This window comes from Rousettus aegyptiacus, unplaced genomic scaffold (assembly GCF_014176215.1).
Source record: "Rousettus aegyptiacus isolate mRouAeg1 unplaced genomic scaffold, mRouAeg1.p scaffold_m13_p_8, whole genome shotgun sequence".
NCBI classification, from domain to species: Eukaryota; Metazoa; Chordata; class Mammalia; order Chiroptera; family Pteropodidae; genus Rousettus; species Rousettus aegyptiacus.
The window spans coordinates 97094636-97116034 of NW_023416311.1; the positions used below are offsets into that span (position 1 = coordinate 97094636).

Consider the following 21399-nt stretch of genomic DNA (forward strand, 5'->3'; position numbering starts at 1 on the left):
AAGGCTCTTTTCTAAGCTGCTATGTTCCTGATTTATGAAGTAGAGCAGCTAAAACAAGGTCTGTTTAAACAAAATTTGCCTTGCTCAATTCTAGTTTAAAACTGAAGTACATGCCAAAGTCATTTGTGTAGAACTTTGCCTTTTTTGATGGTCTATAAATGGTAATTTCCTTACATTGTACAATATTCACAAACACACACGTGCATGTACAAACACACACACACAGAAAGGCGCTTATCTTGTTATTTGACCTTTAACTTTCTGTTAAAAGATATGTTTCTTATCATCAGAGTACCTTATATATTTGCTTTGTCATTACCACATTGAATAAGTTTTCCCTCTCTTAATTCTATTTTGTCATAGCAAAGAAAATAGACTGACATTGCTTTTAACAACCCTTATAATATGCCTGTCTCGTATGTCATTAGGATAAATACTAATTAAAACATTTTAACTCAATATGTATTTTATATTTTACTTTTGTTTTTCTGCCACAAAGATTTTCATTACTTCTTTTGTATCAAGAAATTAAAAACTGAAAAATTTATTTCATAAAATTATGCTATTTTTTTTCTAATGAGGACTGACTCCATGCGGTCACTCCAAAGTTAGTTCATGAGGGAGTTATATCATGGAACTGTCAAAGAAAAACTGCACCAGATGGAGTTAAACAGGAAAGAAAAAAATTTTCACAACTAATTACAATAGGGAAGAGAGATTTAACCCAACTACAATGAAAAAACAATTTGAGAGCGTTTTTAAGTCTTGTGGTGATCTAGTGGAAAAATACTGGAGGATCTCAGTAGAGAGGTCAATATGATTAGATCATCTGTGTCTGATAACTGGTACTTATGGAAAGTGGAAAGTTAGGATCCTACATTCTACAGAGACTGGGAGATAGGGGCACTAAATTTCAAGGGGAAGGCTCCCAGATTCTTGAGAGAGAAATATTAGAGGGTTATAAAACTGGCCAGAGGCTTGGAAGAGATTTACATCTCAAAAGAGCAGAGAAAGAATTTATAACAAAAGAGTTTTCTCAAGTAAAGGATCAAAATAATAATAATAATAACAATAATAATAGTGATGATGATGATGATGATGATGATGATGTGTGGGGTGAGGAGAGGTCAAGGGCCCAGGGTTAGGAAGAAGCCCCTGTCTAAAGGTGATTCAAGCTGGCTGTCTTGGTTAATCAATGAGAGAAGGACCATAGTCTATTCCTATATGCTCCCTATGTAGAAAGAAGACTGAAAGGAAAGAGGATCCACTGGAGGACAAGCTGCACACCTATGCCTTGAGATCCTTCTCCTCCATTTCTTCTGCTTTGTGAGTCCAATAGTTTTTCTTCAAGAAACTTTCAAAATATTCGCTCCACTATTCCTCAATCTGACTTAGAGTCCCTTTCTCTGTGTCCCCAAGCAATCTAGTGGTATCTAATAAAAAATACTCGTCACTAGAAATTTAATTTTTGTGGTCAACTTTATCTTCCCTATCACGCTGTGAGCATTTTTAGGGCAAGATACTGTGATTTTTATCTGTGAATCTTCAGTAAAAAGCTAAGTGTCAGTACATATTGCTGATAGCCGAATAGAAGAAACATAGTTCTTTCACAGTAAATAGTTTAAAGTGAGCAAAGGTAAAGAGAATTATAGATGGACAAAGGTTCTACAAAGTCTCTTAAACCTTGAGTCCTAAAGCATTTATTGCATCTCTTTGAGCAGGAAGACCAACCTTATTAGAGAGCATTATAAATGAAAAATATGCAAATTTTTAAAAATAGCTCGGTTTTAATGGGGATTATAACAAAATCGAATATGAGCTTAACTTTGAATTTCTTGGCTTTTATGTTTTGAGTTAAATCCACAATACCATTGAAAACTAGCTTTTGGAATGCAAATTAGTACCAATACTGCTGAGCATAGTGAAATTAATGAAAATAATAACAGAAAAGACCTAACAAAGTATACTAAATTCTGTTCTAGCATAGTAAATAGAATCAACGTGGTCTTTATTGTTATTATACTTCACTGATTACATAAAACAAAACCCTGCCTATCATTTAACATAAACTTAAATATAAATAATGCCATAGAAGTTTTAAAAGGAAGACTAAATAGAAAACAGTCTAAACAGTCAACCAAAATACCACATTTTACTTTCACCTAGGTGATCAAAATAATGAATAACTTCATTTCCTTTGGTGAGAAAGTACTCAATGTATTTCGAATTCATTTTTAAACACTTTCCCCCTAAATTGCATGTGAATTTTAAATTACAGAAAGAAATAACTGAATATTGAAAGTCATTTTTCTGCATTAATATGTAAGGAACGGTAACTGACAAACTGTATTTGTGTGTTGTATATGTTGTTTAATAGCAGATAATTATGAATTGAAATTTTCTCCACATTTTATATTATATTTCCTAGTAAACATAAATTATTTTTTTGAAATACGGAGTTTGTTTAAAGTGTTATTTCATTCCAAACACACTCTTCTGTGAACAATTTTATAGTGCAATTTAGTTCAAACAATGGGGCTGTCCCTCAGCATGCTCAATTTTGTTACATTGTTTCATCTTAGAGAAAATTTAAGTTTACATACACTTCTGCATTAGATGATATAAAATACATATAATTGAAGAAAAGTATCTTATAAGAGACAGAGAGATAGAGAGAATCTGAAACTCTATTATTAAAGACAGAACATATATCTTCCCTAGTTTTTGATTTGTGTGCTTTCTAACTAAAAATTTTCTATAACATTAAAAATTCTAGATATCAACATTATAATGGTTTCATATCATTTCATATAATAAATTAATAATGCCTAGTTAATGATTCCATTATTGCTGGACATTTATATTAAAAGGAAATTATTACTATGCTTCCATGAATCCTATATGTTACAATTTACATACTCGAAGATCAGTGAGTAACAGAAAAGTCATTAAAATAATCTAAACAATGAGGGTAGAGGCAGTGTGTCATTACACAATGGTTAATTCTGTAGTACAGAATGTCGTGTACAGCTTAGGTCTTCTGTGACACATCTGTTTTTACCTTTGGATTCCAAGATTGACTACTGCAGTTAGAGGCATCATATACTAATAATTGTATCCACCAGTTTAAAACACTATCAGCAGATAAAAGGGAATACTGCTATTTTGTCTTTCTTAAGAAGAATAGCAAAGAACTTCCCAGAAGAACCCCAGAAACCCTTTTTCATTGAACTCAGAAAATGATCATGCCCAATGTTTGTCAAGAGAATGATTCTGCAATAAATGGTTTAGAATAATAAGGTTGTATAACTTGAGAAAGACGAGAAGACTAAAATTGGTAAAGGGTCATTAGGAGAAGGATGAACAGAATCAGAATTCTGCCACAGCTGTCTGACATCTTAGATTTGGGGCTGAATATAAGTATTTTACATGACAAACTTTATCATAGAGCATAATGTTGTTATAAATGTTAAATAGGACAATTTGGATTCATTTATGGAAGCCAATAAAAACTGAAATATTAATATTTTATCATATAAAATGGAAGGAAATTTTCTAATGAATCAATATTTGTGAACTTCACTATGTTCCGCTTACTAAATATAATATTTTATTTATTCTAAAATGTACCAGGCTGTACATTTGCTTCTAGGGTTCATACAAATCACAATAAGTGACTCATTTAGTGCAGTATAGGATACTTTCATTCTAACCATAATTAATTTATTTAATTTTCTGAAGGTTTTTAGCAGAAATAGTTTAATTTAGAACACAGATTTATAATAAGAAAATAACTCGTATCTATGTTGGGTGATGCAAAGTGTGTTAGGATGCTTCAGATTTATAAAACAAGAATGTGTACATTCCTTTTTCGAACCTCATCTATATTTTAAAATATTAAATTTATGACACATTTTTTGAGTAGGTCTTAAATTCATGAGGTTCTGTTATAGCTTTTCTAAGCAACTGCAAAAATCAGTAATGAGAAACATTGTTTTATGAATTGTGTGTGATACAAGTTATATTTACATTATTTTAAAGGCAGGAAAGTAGTACCCTAAATTCACAAGTTAAGTGAGGTAAGAATAATGTCGGTGCTAGTTTCGTAGAATAACCCACTAATGTTCTTTTACCTTATCAAGAGAATATGCCATAGAGCTGAAAGATTTGTTATAGGTTTTATTATTTCAACTTTGGAACTGACCATCATCTTGATACTTTTACCGGTTATCAATTCAATTATGTATATTATGTGGAAAAGAGTCATTGATTAGTGCAAATTCTGTTTCTCTTTAAAAGACAGTTACAGAAAAATTATTTGGATTTCTACTAGTTACAGAATAAAGCATGAAGTAGGAAAGTGAATAATAGTGTTTTAATTTCTTTAGAGTACCTAAGTAAGAGATTGAAACATGTAGCATAATATATAATTATTTCATTCTCCTAAATATGATATTTGTCCCTTAGCCTTCCACTAGCTGGTGGTGACAAAGATTGAGAAAAATGGACTGTTTCATGATTTTTCTGGTTTTGTTACTGGTACTGGCTAGCCCGAGTGTAGGTTACAACAACCCATCTGGATAGTTGTGTAGTCAATTCAGGCGTAATATGAAAGTTATTTTAAATTTTGAACTACTTCTTTATTAAGTTCAATGAAGTTCTTAGACTACATGTTTATGTGCCTGTAAAAGTGAATGAAAGCATAAATGCAAAAATAATTTTTATGTATGAATGAACATGAATATAAGTTATGAATACAAACAAGTGTGATACTAAACAGTGACTAAATAGTGAGCATAAAAATCTGAAACTAATGCACACAAATTCCTCAGAATGGAATTATGAAGAAGACAGATATTTTATATATGTTGTTTTCTATCCTTAACAAATTAATGTTCTACCTTCACATCTGGCCATGACAGAGCATCTGGTATTAGACTTGCCCTTGAACTAGAATACATTAGAAAATTGGATAAAACATATGAAGAAAAAAAAAAAAATGTTCTCACACACTGGGCAACAAGAAACTCAAATATGTGATGTCTGAAAGAAGGAAAGCAAATGAGAGAAACACTATGATTTTACCCAGCTTCTCCCTTTGTGGGACATTTTCTGCATTGTGGCCAAGAAAGGAGGTGTCCAAGCAGAGTACTGGGGTCTTGCACAGTTGAGAGAGAAAAACTGAAATTCCAAGAGACTGAGGTCATTGCAATTTGTGGGTCAGACTGCCAGAGAGAAGGAAGCTACACAGAATAAATGTTCTCTGAAATATGCATGGCGCCTACTTGTTATTTGGATAACTACTAAGCTGTGCATTCATAGCGTGCGAATGAACAAGCTTAGGTAGTGCAATAGATTCCTAAATTCCCACTGAAAAGTGCAAGAACTATTTGAGAGCTAATATCTAAAAAGTTATCAGAACATACACAAGTGTGGTAGATATTCAGTTCACAATCAATGAAAGTGGAGACAGGGTATTTAGCAGAGACACAGAATTGCCATGTTTTAGCAGTAGAATAACTACTCATTTCAAACTATAGTGAAGACTCCTATATTAGTTCTCTGTTGTTAACAAATTACCACTAAATTAGTAACTTAAAATGACACAAATGGGTTACGTTGTAGTCCTGAAGATCAGATGTTCAGAATGGTTCTTACTGGGCTAAAATCAAGATGTCAGCAACACTAGCTTCCTCAAGAGGTTCTGGGGAACAATCCATTCTCTTGCTTTATCCAGCTTCTAGGGGCTGCCTAAATTTCTTGGCTCCTGGACCCCTGAAATATGCATGGCACCAGTAATATTCATCTGAGTCTTTTTAGGGTCTCATATCTTTCTCATGTCATCACTCTGACACTAGCTCCCTTTGTGATTACATTGGGCCCGTTTGGTAATCCAGGTCAATCTCCTTATTTTAAGATCAATTGATTAGCAATCTTAATTACAACTAAAACCCTTAACCTTCTTTTGGCATGTAATATAACACATTCATGGATTCTGGGGTGTAGACTATGAATATCTTGGGACAGGGCATTATTCTATCTTATCTACCAGAGCTCCTTTAAATGCAAACTAACAAAGTTAAAAACAAACATCAAGGGGTTCAAATAATCCCTAAATAACTTGGCTTCCTGCCAGAACAAGATGAAAAAAGCTTTAAAGAAAGAAAATAATCTCGCTCCTAAAAATTACTAACATTAGAAATCAAAGAGGGTATACAGATGGTCCAGACATTAAAGGGATAATAAAGACCTGTAATGAACAAGTTTAATGCAATACTGACTTAAGAAACAGAAAACATAAACATTTAGAAAAATGAATTCATAATTGGAAACTTTCACATAAAGTAAACCCCAGGCTCAGATGGCTCCACTGGTGAATTCTACAAAACATTTGACAAAGAAATGCTGCAAACCCTGCAAACACTTTTTTTAGAAAATAGAAGAGGAAAGAAACAATGTCTTCTCTCATGAAACTGATGATAAATTTTCCACCAGTGTAAATGAATATCCTTTAAGACACTCCAGATAGATGAATAAAATGGAAGATCGTTTCAAAAAAGCTCTCTGCTACCATGAAAAATTAACCACTGTTAAAATTATTGAAGTTCTGTGAAAGATGAAGAAAGGGGGCTAATAAATTTTGGAAGGAGATCGAGGTGTTACAAATATCAAGGCTAAGTAAAACGAACTGTGGTACGCGTGTGCCAAAGGAGAGCCGGAGAACAGAAAAGTAAGCCTGTGTGCTCTGCAATCCGTACCAGATCGCTACATGTAAACATCACCCAGCCCAACCCCTCTGGAACACTGTCTGGCAGTTTCGTATAAACTTAAATATCCATCTACTATGCAGCCGAGAAATTTTATTCTGAGATATTCATCCAGAAGATATGAAACTTATGTGAGTATAAGAACATGTACAAAAATTTCACAGTGATTATTAAATAAGTTAGTAAAGCTTTGGTGATAATCTCTCCCAAACTCATTAAATGGCAGCCACTTTATATAGCAAGTGGACAATACATTCCAAAAATGTTTCTAAACAGCTACTGACAATATAAAGTTATAATCTCTTGCAACACTTGACAAAATAATTTTGTAACTTGTTAACAATACTTCAAGGCAATAATGCTTTAAAATGGTTGGGTATTTGTGTTTAGTGGTACATACTGTCACATTTTTTTCCCTTTCAAAATAACTTGCCCTTGATGTCTATCAGAGGACAGAAACTCAACTTTTATGGTTTAAGTTATGGCTGTAAGATCCTTTTAAAACTAATATTTATGACTCAAATCAATTGTATCATATAGTGTTATGAAACTGGCATGACAATTGGAATTTTATACATTTATAAAATATTCCACAATATTGAAATCCTTATTTCTTACTGAAATGGACTTATTCAGATGCCTAGTAAGGTTATGAATTTTATCAAAGAGTTATTCATTGAAAGTACAAATTAATGCATGATATATTTTAAATTTATAGATTAGTTTGGGAGAACTGATATCTTAGTGATATTGGGCTTCTGACCCATAAGCATGGAATACCTCTCCATTTATTTATATAATCTTTAGCTTCTGTTAGTGGTATTTTGTTATTTTCAGTGTATAGGCCTTTCACAGCCTTTGTCAGATTTATCCCAAAGTGTTTCTGTTTTTGATGATATTTTAATTAGTATTGCTTTATATAGTTCATTTTCTGATTGTTAATTTCTATTATATAGTTATAAAATTCATTTTTATATTGATCTTGTAGCCCTAAGGTCTTTGTTAAACTCGCTTATTCTGCTACATCTTTAATTCCATTACATATTCTATATAGACAAACATGGCTTATACACAATTAAATATATTTTTACTTCTTTTTTCCTATTTGTATACTTTTTACTTCATTTTCTTGACCAACTGCACTGGTCAGAGTCTGTAACTCAATCTGAAACAGAAGTGACATCATTATGTTGTTCCAGATCTTAGGTACATATTTGAAGTGCTTGCCACTCAGCTCTCTCCTCTTTGATATCCACGACTTAGAAATTCTCTCAAGACTGTATGTAAACTTAGGCAAATGTCAGGCTCACTTACTTTGCTTCCTGTCTCTCATTGCTCATTGTTCTTAAATGCTTGATGTCCAGTGTCTTGACAAGCAAGGTCTCAGATATTTTGCTTATTTAGTAGTTGTTTAAAGTAGTAGGGTTAATCTGGTCCCTGTTAGCCCATTTTGTCCAGAGATGATAGGGTGTACTTTTAAGGATGCATTTGGCTTACTTATTTACTTACAGGCATATTAGAGTTTATACAAACTGAAACTCTAGCCTATTGATTTCGGGAAAAATAACCTCCCCCAAAAACACAGTTTATTAATTAGGTTAATGAAGTATAACAATATAACTTCGGTATATCATTGGCTTAAAAGAATGAAGTTTTATCTATGGCCATGCCACCCTGAACACGCCCAATCTTGTCTGATCTTGGAACCTAAGCAGGGTTAGGCCTGGTTAGTACTTGGATGGGAGATCACCTAGGAATACCAGGCCTTATAAGGCTTAAAATAAATAAATTAATTAAGTTAAATTAAATGTAGTTTTACCTCTCACTCATCGAAAATTAGATGCAGGTTAGGTGACCCTCAATCAATCTTTAAGTTATGCAAAATAGCACCTTGCTATGCAAAGTGAGTTCTATGAACCAACAGCAATAGCATCAGTTAAGAGCTTGGTAAAAATGCACAGTCCCACACCACATCCTGAACATGCTCCACCAAAATCTGGCTTTTAACCAGAACCCTGGGTGGCAGTATGACCATTAAGGATGACAAGCACCATGTCTCATTAGAAGAACATGGACTTCAAAGTTGCTGATTCAGAGTAAGAAAGAAATAAAAATCCCCACAGTATCCTTTTAATGACCCATTCTGGAGGTGTCTTCTATCATTCTTCCTCTAATCCAATTGGCTATAAGACAATCACAAGACTTTAAATACGTGCAAGGGAGGCTGGGATTTGTAAAGGGACAAATTGATCATTGGTAGTTTGACTGAAGATATCACATTTATCTACTTAGCTGATTAATGTAAAAGGAGTCTACAGTTTATGTCACACATGAACTTAACTATACACATACACACACACACACACACACACACAGAACACTTGCTGATTGATCATGCATAGCTCAATTAAGAGCTTCATTTATACTTTATAGAAAACATAGTTTTCCGGCCTTGCTAATCATTTTCCAGGCCCAGAGGTATATTAAAGAAAACAATTTGGAAAACTGAACATATAGTTTACCAGAGTAAACAAAAACAACTTGACATTCAAGACAAAAATTACAAAATTAAAAGAGTACAACTCATCCTTATTAAACAGAATATCCTCTTTAAAAGATTATTAATATTTATGCAGTTTTATAAAATTACTCTCAACAACGATTTTATAAAAGTTTAGTTCTAAAACATTTTCGATTAAAAAACAGATGAATGTTTTAAGAAAAATCAATTTTTCTTAAATATTATTCACTCAGTGATAAATTGCAAAATAAATATTGTAAACGTATTTTCCTCCAGTAAATTTTAAAAATAAATATTTCATGTCTGCATTTAAGTGTAATTCAAAAATAATAATTTTTTAGACTACTAAATACAGTTGTAATTATTGGAACTAAGCTCTAATTTTATACAAAAATTGTATAGGTGCACAGCATATTTTACTGACTGCCCTCTCAATCAGCAGACAAAATAATATTAATCATGGAGAAGTTTATGAGTTGCTGCTTCTTTCAAATTTTATGTGAGAAATTTAAGTATTAATGAAAAAGATATGATTTAATAGGATATTTCTTGTAGATAAATAATTTATTTTATATTAGTTTTAGATATATCAAGGAGAGAAAATGAGTTAAGGCAAAGAGAAAACAGGGAAAATATATTTATTAGCTAATATCCCCTTTTATAAGTTATGATAAACATTTATACTGAAAAATAGACAAATTAAATAATATTGATCAGTAGTTGTAAATTATTATATATATGAATATGTGCCCATGTGATTATATTTTAAATAATTTTAAATCTGTTGAGTATATAGCATTCTTATATAATATTATTTAAAGAACAATAATTATTCGGAATTCTTTTTATTCATAAATCCCTATTATTTGACATTTTATTATTAATATAATTATTATTATACTTATTTTAAAGACAATAGGGATGATAAAAATTTCTCAGCTATCATTTGTAATTTCTTTATATAAAGTTTTTATTGCACTTAGTTAATTTACCATAAGTTATTGAACCAATGTTTTTATTACTTCCAATTACTTATAAAGAGAGTCTTACCATTCTCATTATTTGCACATGTGACAGGTTAAAAGAATATTTCTATAAAAGAATAGAGAAAATGACTATAAAACCACTAGCATATAACACTAGAAGTCTGCATGGTAATAAGCCAATTTTTGTGGAAATGAACTCATTAATGCTAAATTTTTGCTGACTTCCAACTGATCGGAAAACTGCTTTATACAATTCAGAAGGCACTTCATGAATTGCAGAAGAGATGAGGAGAAAGAATGAACCAACCATAAGCAAGTATATTTCACTTATTTGACTTCCAACAAACTCCCTTATAATCTAAAGCTGTGATCTAGGGGGGGAAATGAATACAGTTGATGAGGGTGACAGAAGGGTTCCATCACAATGACACGAAAAGCCTCTTGTTGAGCAGTGTGAAGCAGTTTAGACATAAAGTGCATCTGGACTTTGATTGTTTATTAGATTTTATTTTACCTTTCCTTGCACTTGCAAATTTTCTACACATTTTTATAAAAATGTCAACTTGCCATAAGTGGGCTTTAGAAAGTGGAGGGGGCAAATTGAGAAACAAAATAGGATATGAAATAGATAAATAACCAAGAGACATAAGGCTAAGGAGAAAAGTAAGTTTCTGATGTTTGATTAGGGTACTTATCTAACACCTCATTTTAAAATACTTGATAAAATCAATAATTGTTCATAAACATCCATAGTTTCATAGACAGAAAAAAATTTATTTAAATGAAAGTATTTATCAAAGGGGATGATTTCTATGGCAATGACTGTTTTTTTATTTTAATACCTCTGAACCTTTATGGTTCATTTTAAACACATGAAAAGTCAACACTTGAGATGCAGATCTCGAAATGAGGTTTTCAATATTTTAATAATCAAAACTTGATGTTTCTTTTTTAATGTATCTTGAAAATATGATGGCAAATTATTGATCTGCTACAATTATTCACAATTTATCTGCTAATAACAGTCTCACACAAGCCTAACTGTATCCCTTTATTTGTGTCTAAGGTATGACTTATTTAAATCGAGAGAAGCAAACTGAAGGTATTCTGAATTAAGGGGCTGATACTGTTTTAATTTATTGTTTACATTCTACACACCTCAAAAATTATATACTATAGTTAAAATAATATAACAACGATACAAAATAATTATTTAAGCAAAAAGCAAACACCAAATTTTAAGTAATAAATTATGGCTGAAAGATAACTATTACACAATAGAAGAACCATTACAATTGAACTCAAGACCTCCAAGAAGCAATATCAAAGTTTTAGAGAAGACAAACATGGAACAGTAAATTTATTGGGATTAAATGTGATGCAGTGTAGACCTTTCTCTTTTTTCTAAAATATACAAACTAACAGCGTAAAGTAACTTGCCTAACAGCATGTGCAGATAGAATGGGAAACAATTGAAAAAAATAACTCATGTAAATCTACAAATTAAGCTGACCAAAAGAAGTCAATTTATTATTTTTAATATCAGTCTATTTGAATATTACTTTTGTCCTTTTAGATCCAGCAGTATTTCACATATCATAAAAAAGAAGTTAAATTTAATTCAACAAATACTTTGAAATGTACCTACCATACACAATTCAACCAGTCATTCAAGGAATATAAAAGTAAATGAGAAGTTTACTGTCTCCTGGTGCTACAGAATAATTGTTGAATGTATACTATATTCATCATAAAAAATATAGTGTATGCTATAGAATAAATGCTACTAAAATTAAAATTAAATTATAGTCACAAAACATGCGAAGGAGTAATTCTAGTGGTGGGAATTTAATGAAGGAGATAGCATGTCAACTGACCAAAAGATAGTTATAGCAATTGGCCCATCAAATGCAATGATATGGGAAAATATATATTTTCAGAAAATGATTCAAATTGTAGTTTTTAGAAGGATATATATATATATAGCCCCTTCTGCTCATCTTTTTTTTTCTTAATATATTTGTGCCTTTTATTCTACTGTGTTGCTTATAGATAACATATAATTGGATCATGATTTTCCATCTGTCATTCTGTCTTTTGACTGTTTTTTTTTTTTTTCCTCTCACCTTTAATGTAATTGCTGGTAAGCTGATTAAGGTAGGATCTAGTCTGATATCTTACTCTTTTTTTTTTAATATGTAATGTATCTTTCTTATTCCTCTATCCCTCCGTTACTGACTAGTTTTATGTCAAATAAATGTTTTCTACTATGCCATTTTTGGCCCTTTGTTTTTACTATAATTATATTATTTGAAGTATTTTATTAGCGATTGTTCTGGGGATTACAATTAACATATTAATTTAGAGCAACATACTTCCAATTAACACCAACTTAATTTCAACAGTATCTCTCCCTCCTTTGTGTTATTATTGTCATACGATTATACCTTTATATATTTTAGGCCTATGAAAACATTTTTTTTTTTTTTTTTGCTTTATGGAGTTATTTTCTAAATCAAATGGAAGAATAAAAGTGTTCCCCAAAATACCAAAACATATATATTGTCTTATATTTACCTATGTAGTTACCTCTGCTAGTACTCTATTTTCTCAAGTATATGTGAATCACTGACTCCCTAATATTCTTTCCCTTTGGTATTTTTCCAAGGCTGGTTTGCTACTGAGAGATTGCCTGAGTTTTGCTTATTTCGGAATGACTTAATTTCTTATTCACTTCTTAGGAGAGGTTTTCTGTATTTAGAATTCTTGGTTGATAGCCTTCCTCTGAGCACTTTGAATAGATCATCACGCGGTCTTTTGACCTTTGTAGTTTCTGGTGAGAAATTCACTGTTAATCTTATTGAGAATCATTGTACTTGATGAGTCACTTCTCTGTTGTTACTTTTAAGGTATTTTCTGACTTTGATGTTTGACAATCGGATTATTATGTGTCTAGGTGTAGATATTATTGATTTTATCCTTAACGGCCAAGTCGAATGAGTAGCTTTATCCGACTTGGATTGAGTTTCTTTGATGTGTGGATTATTGTACTTATTTTCCTCACATTGAACATGCTCTGCATCAGGTAAAATAAACACGAGACTGCAAGGTGGGGTTTCCATGAAACTTCTGAATGGGTCAGATAATGGCATTTCTCTGCATGAGGCTTTTGAGAGCTTCACACCCAGAACAGCCACTTCCAATGATGTCTAAGATGTTAGTTTTTCTGGCTACTTTTCTTTGCTCGAAGTCGCTTGGTTTTCTGGGCTCTTTCAGAGATCTGATAGTGAGATGGGAAAAGGTAAGAAAAAAGTCCACGAAGCTCACTGCTCTTAATAGTAGATTCCACTGTTTTTCTTAAACTCTCATAAGATTGTGTAACAGTGTAAAAGTTCATTTCAATAACATCTTCCTTGTTCACATCTTCCCTCTTTATTCTGGCCATGACCACTTTGGAAAATACATTGTTATGGGTTATTGGTATCAATTCCTCAGTGAGTCAGTCCCAAGGGCAGGGCAGAGTGATATCTCCAGGCGCCAGCTGCCTAGGAGAAAATAGCTCCCAAGGATCCCAAGAAGAAAAATAAAACAATATTGCCACAGGAGTATAGATAACAAAGCTGTCCACCAGAAACCACATTTCTTTGTGTTAGATGCTAACCACCAACATGTGCTTCTGTAATCTGCTTGCTTGCATAATCAAGGCCCACCAGGATGTGGGTTTAGGTTTTATAATCTGGCTTCTCTGGAGGTTCGGGGCTGATTCTCTAGTGGGGAGAATCAGTGGGGTAATAAAGGCTCATAATTAATCTCAATTGGCTCCGTGAGTCTCAGATTTGAACGCGTCACAACAATTGTTGCAAAAACGATGGTAAATTCCAGTTTGAAAAAGTTGATTTTTTTCTAATGTTCTCTTTGCTTTCATGGTGGAGCAGAATTTCAGAGGTCTGTACTCTACCATTGCCCGTGTTACCATTCAACATTTTCTTTTTAAGGATTTTAAGGGGAAATTTAGGCAAAATTCTGTCTGAATTTTCCCAGATTATCAAAGGTCAGGAGGCTAACTTCCAAGTCAACAAAAATATCACTATGTCTTTTGGAACTTTTTTTTTTTTTAATGAGAATAATGCTGCTTGTTAATGTAGCTGAACAAATATCTAGGTTGTTTCTCCTTCCATCTCAAATAATATACAATGCTCATAAGTCCTAGTTTAATTACAAATTATCTGTGCATCTATGATATAGCCATTGCAAAGTTGTATGAGGTAAAATGTGAACAAAAAAATGGGAGCAAATATTGGGATAAGCATTTACATAGGCATGGATTTCATGCAATGGTACTGCAAGGAAATAGGATAGCATAGTGGCTAAAATTGATACTATGAATTGATATGAATTGATACTCTTTTTATAATAGCATTCCAATGCTATTATTTATTGATCTGGAAAATTGACTCTTGATAGAATTATTCATATGCTGAGTAGGAAAATCATATCTTCAGATTGGGTTGCAGTGAGAATTATGCTATTATCTATGTAAAGCATTTAGTAGAGTTGGTCACAAAACAAAACTTTGACAATATTCGCAATTATTAGTATTATATTGAAATTTTATACATACCTCTTGGCTGATAACTACAAATTGTCTTAATACAAATAGCTACAGTTAATAAGTCACCAAATATCTGTCAAGCTTGGTAGTAGGTATTTTTATTAATTTTCATATTTTCTCATCAATATAGCCCTATGTCAATCTGCTTTTGTTAACTTGCATTAAGCAAAGAAATGATGGAAAAAGTAACTATCACAAAATTAGAAAAGCAAATTATGAATCTAAAAAGTATATCTGGTCCACGTTTTGACTATACCATATTGTTAACGCCTCAGTCATGTCCTGTGAAAATGGATACTTGGTTTTTTCTAATTCTTTCCTAAAATTATAAAATCTATGACAAGCATTTTTCATGAATATTGCTAAATACATAACTATGATCTGAGGCATATTTTTGCAGAGAATTCCAAGATTTTCCATGTGCAAAATTCAAGAGCTATTTTCCTTTTACTACCAAAATAAGCTTAGACAAAAGTATGATTTTCAAATTAGAAAATCCTGCAATTCTTTAAGATTTTCTACAATGTCCCATAATATATATGAGGTGACCCTAATGTACACTTAATCCCCAAACTCTTTGAGGAGCAGTATCTGACTTGAAAGAATGTGGAAGGTTTAAACTAAGTATCTATAGAGTCAGATGGCAATGGCAGTCAAACTGACCTCTGCTGAAGGTAAGGATACTGAATGTCACAAGAGACTCTGACTTCTGTTATAACAACAGAACTAGTCCAGAAAAGCTACAGAATCATCGATTTTTAAAAATCCATCTGAGAGCTGAGGGTGCAGAGATTCCTAAGTAAAATAAATTTCAGAAAGAGGCACATGGTTTATAGGAGAGAAAAGCTCTGTTGCTCATTTCATCATTCAGAAAGAAAACCAGTAAGCAGAAAGCATTTCAAATTTTAATAAACTTTTAATGGCTGCATATAGTCTGGCATAATAGATTTGACACTCAAGAAACAGAATTTGATACTCAAGAAACAGAATCTTTTCCATTACACCTTTACTGGGTGTATGGGGATGGTGCAACTAAGGATAGGGGTACCATTGGAGGGCTGAGAAGATTCTCTAAAGGAACATAATTTTGTCACCAAGTACAAGGCCAAAAAAGAAGCAGGGGAGCATAGCTAAGAGAGATCCTCAAGAGGTTTACACATGCTCGACACCACACACACACATACGAATAGTGACCTAACACAGGATACCTTATTTAGGGATGGGAGGTAAAATGATGTAATTCAATTTTTACTGTCACTGCTCTACTCTTAGGCAATTAGAAGATGGTCTAATAAACGTGGTTTATTTTTTAAATGTCTCTTATGGTACATGAGGAATTCTGACTTCATACATTGGCCCATCTAACACAAATGGAACACAACATGTTGGTGAGGCAGGATAGTATTATTGCCTCCAATTTTGCAAAGTGAAAAATGTACAGTTCACATTTTCAGTTTTTATATCTGCAACTATTTATGCATGAGATATATGTTTTTCTCCTCAAGCAAAACTACAATTTGAAAGGCATCAAATTTTATCATTCTCTTAATTTTATTGAGTTTATACAAAATTTGGCTGATAATAGAGTGGAGCCTTTCTCATCCAGGAACATCACTGGTATGTAGGAAAAATATTGAAAATGATGACTATCTTCAATGCATTGTTCTTCTTCCAATATAAAAATATAGGAAGATTAAATACTTTCAAGGATAATATAATCAGGTCTAAATCGTATACTTTTGAGTGCAATGAGAATTTTTATAAATTCATGCATTTTTATCTTCATAGGAGGGAAGATATATTTGCCTCCGGGTCCCATCAAGGCATAGTGAGAGTCTTCTCCAAAGCACTCTCCATTCTGCTCTCCTTAGAAAGGGACATTTCTCTAGCCTCATGTTGATTAAAGATTAGCCCATGAGACTACACTCCTTGCCTGACAGTTTTCATGGTAAGAGGCTTTGTGAATTGTCTGGTGATTGAAACTCTTGCTTTAAGAATCTCTTTCTTTGGCTAATTCACCAATAAATTCTAATCTAATGCAGATGATCTGAGCCAGAACTCCTGCAAAATTCTTCATTTCATATAACTAAATCGATATTCCTTTCCTGGATTGAAGGAGTTTTGACTTGCTGTGTGTAGAAACAGATCCTCAGGTAAACAGGAGGGACTTCGTACTGTGTTCAGACTAAATTTAATGATTGTACTTTTTTATATTAGAAACTCACTCAAATGGCAAAGCTTTGTCTGTACTTTTGTTTTTTGATTTCCGTAAGTTAGGACCTGTGAGTCTCGGTTCCCCTAATGGGTTGTAATTTTTACTTTCTGTTGGGTGTTAGAAATTTTATGTCTCCATTTTCAGTTAGATCTCTCACTAAATCAACATTTTCAGAAAGAAAATAAATGCCAGAAGAACTGAGTAGTTGGCTATAAATCTGAAAACTTTAAGAAAACGAATTGATCTTTTCAGTTTATGAGCCTGGAGCTTTCTCACTAGACTTGTTTTAATTTCCTGGTAAGCTGGAACTGATTGGTTTAACATGGTGAATCTCAGCTTATTAAAATCACTCTGGTTGCTTTTTTAAAATACCCAATTCACTGCACCCTACCTCAAGGTGATTAAATCAGAATCTCTGGGAGCAGGGACCAGGCATTTTAATATGATTCTAATATAAGGCCCAGCTGGAGAACTACAAACCAAAGCATGTTATTATGTCTAAAGTAGGCTCTCTCTTAGAGAACTGTTTTGTTCTTATTTTGAAGACAAACCTCGGGGCTGAATAGATCCTGTCTGGAGACCTAAATCCTAATATTGATAAAAGTACTGGATACCTTTCCTGTACTTTCAGTTTAGATAATCAGTTTAGATACAGATATATCAAATTGCATTTTAAAATAATAATGATTTTTAGTGAAATCAGATGATATAAACACAGAACATTTTAAATTGCATCTTTATTTGGGAAGCTGGTATTGTTATACTCATAGTTATACTATACATACTGCAAACTGTGGAGGATTACTCTAAACCAGGTTAAAAAGTGTTTTATTTTGTTTTTGTTTTTGTTTTTGTTATACTTTCATAAACTTGTAGATAGTTCTCTTAGAAAGAATATAAGATTGGAGCCATTACTGACTTTTCCTCAGAGTTTGGCTTTGTAGGAAGAAAGTCACAATAAGCTAAAGAACTATTGTTGACTAGAAACCTCCAGATACTGATGCTTTTAAAAGAGTTTAAATATTTATGGGAGAATCAGGGTTGGTGGAAACTGTGTCTTAATGGATCAGATATCGGTCTCCACTGGGTGATCCTCCATCCTTTCTCACATCTATAAACCAAAAGCAACGAAAAACGATTGGCTGAAGGTTGTGCATGTTGCGTTGTTTTAGTTGCCAAGATCATTGCTATCCTCCCGTATTTAACTGGCCTATGTTAAGGAAACTAACTAGTGTCATTAAATGGGTATTCTGGGCAACAGCAGAAAAGAATATGTGGACCTCATTATTTTGACTACTTAATTGGTTCTACTGAACTTTAAGTGAACGTTAGTTTTAGCAGTGATGTAGTTTTCTTTCTTCTACGTAACTAATTTGATTTTATTATCACCATGAATTATTTAACTGACTATGCCATCTTCTTTGCATTAGCTTTGAGATTAGTTTGAGATAACTTTTAGCCCTGTATCACTAATAGATTAGGAAAAGTGTTTTGACCAAAGGGTGTACTTTGTGCTCTGCTGGCATTGCTTTTCTCACTGATGTTTTCTTGTCATTCTGCTTATTTTTCAAAACTTTTCCATATCTTCTTTTGTACAGTATACATTTAAGTCACTTTAAATTCTTTCTGAAACAAACCGAGACACCTATAAATAAACAGAAGTCTCACTAATGCAAAATATAAACTAAAAATCTTGAAGGGAAACATATTGGCATCCCTATCTCAAAATCATCAATACTTGGCAATAATGTGGAAAAGTGATGTCCCATCCTTATTTCTTTTTTTTCCTTCCCTAGGAATGAGGCTGCCAGTAAGCGCTGCTGAGGCTTTGCTTGGGTTCTAATCCTCTGTGGGATATTTACACCTGCAGATGAACTGCTATCATCGACTTGTCTCCAATTGCAAAAATACCCATGCTATGTCATATAGGTATATTTTAATAATTAATTGGATATGCAATTGAATTTGATCTATGTAAAATTTAAAAACCTCCTGGCTTTGGGAAAGTTATCTATTTTCAATGCTATATTTAGGAAGGTGACAGGGATCCCAGAGTCAGTGCATCAAGTCAAATGGCAAAAGACACTGAAAGAGCAACAGAAGGAAAAATGATTTCCCTTTAGCATAACCATTTAAATAAATTGAATACACTATTAGAAAGGCAGTGTGCTATTTTCAGGAGTTAGAAATTGTCTGAACAGCCTTTTCTAGATTTGCTTCAAGCTGCTGGCGGTCTCATTCCATTCACCCATTAGGCTGAGGATGAAAAGCAAGCCAGGTGGCTTATGTATGCACTCGAAAACAAAATTGTTTTATCCAAATGTGAGAATGGACAAGAAGCGAAAATAGTTTTGTGATCTGCAAATGAGAATGGGGCTTCTTTCAAAAAAGATTTCTCAGGTTGAAAAAAATCTTGAAACGGAGAAGAAATTTCTGCTGGCAAGCAACGGAGCTTTCTCCTTTTTGGCAGGAAACGGTCCTACTTTTCTGCATTGCCTTTTCAAGCATTTGAAGGATGAAGTATACAGAGAAGAAAAAAAAAAACATAAAGAAGTAACATTTGAAATACTTGCTAACTAATTAACTCCTAATTTATCCTCATGCATGTCAACTGAAGTCAAAAGGACAAAATAAAACATTTTTATTTACTTCAAAGTAAAAATATATTTACTGCTACCAATGACCAAAACCATAAAATAAGGTGAAATGTGAAATTACTGAGTGTGAATATGCACACTATTAATGAAAGGCTAATATGTATGCATGTATGTATGTATGCATGTATGCATGCATGCATGCATGTATTTAGACAGATGTTTGTTTGTTTGTTTAACCTGGAAGTCATTCTTTTTCTTCACAATTTTACCAAGTAACAAAATGTAAGCTATGTGGATTTTAGAAGACATCTTAATGAGTACAAATTTTATTTAAAAGCCCATATTTGTTGCAACATTAAAAAATTAAATTGTGACTGTCTCATTTTCTTAATATCTATAAAGTGCTTGATTTAAAAGGACAAAGCAAAAATTAGGGAGGAAACTGTAGTTCTAATTCCTAACTCATTAAACTCATAAAATTAGCAGCTCTTACAGAGGTACAATTTACAGCTCTCTTTCTGCCTCCTCCGCTATGCTTGTCATAGTTGCACTCTCTGGATAGAAATGATCATAGCTTGTCCTGCAGTGGGGTGTTGAGGACATAATAATGTTTGGACATTTGTAAGAGAGGGAAAAAAAGTATGCTAAGTATGACGAAGGGTGAGGAGAGACCAGAGGATCTGCAGAACGGAAATAATTTGTTCTCCTATCAGTTTTAGCTTTGAAAATATGATAACCCATGAACATTTGGCATTATGGCTCATACTTAAAGCATCGTTTTTGAAAGAGAGGAAAAATGTCACAGGATATTTGATAATATTAAAATATGTATTTCACAGTTATGGAAACATGTTAAGTAACTAAATAGTTATATAAAAAGACAAAAATAAACACCAGGGTCAGATGCATTAGCATTTTTGGTCATTCAAAAGCTACTTGATAAGTTGTAGGTGTGGATATGGTTTTTGGACTACAATGTGCAAGAAATATTGACATTTTTCTTCTGTTACTTTCTACTTTTTCATCTATATGTCGATCTGTTCTTTATCTGTCAAAATAAATGTAATACTAAATCCCTAACATTGAGGTTGAGAATTTCTATCTCCATGTGATGAGAAGTCTTCTCCATCTTACTTTACACCGAGTCAGTGAGAAGGGGGAACCCTGTGTGTTTCTGTTCGCTTTCAGTGTCACAAAAAAAGACTGGAACCTTTTGATGAGGCTGTAAACTGCCAAGTCTAGCACAGAGCATCCCTCGAATTTCCACTTACCCATTCTCCTTTAGTTTTTATCACTTTTCTAGGGCACATCTAGGAATCAGTTTTTTTCTTTTTAAACATAGCTGATGGGAATAACAGTTCTTAGTCTTTTTCCAAATACTGAGGATTTCTCTCCTTGTGCTAATATCTCCCAAATCCTTTGCTACTCAAGGGTTCTAGACAGCTTGCATTACTCCTTCACTGAATTACACATTGATGAAAACCTAGCTTGAGTGCCTTCAAACTCTTGAAGACAAGGAATCACAAACCCCAGCAATATATTTAAAACGAGGAAGAGAAAACTATGGGGAGGCCAAGAATATTTTAATATTTTACTAAGTGAGCTTTCCACAAATATAATACATTTTGAAAATAAGCTTTCATCTCAGATCAAAAACTGCCAAATTTCATATTTGAATTTTTATAGAATGTTAAGCTCTAA

General features: G+C 32.8%; 1 pseudogene; it reads left to right on the forward strand.

The window, feature by feature from the left end:
- The first annotated feature begins 8423 nt into the window (after nucleotides 1–8423).
- Nucleotides 8424–8542, forward strand: LOC118607043 (annotated as a pseudogene).
- The last annotated feature ends 12857 nt before the right edge of the window (nucleotides 8543–21399 follow it).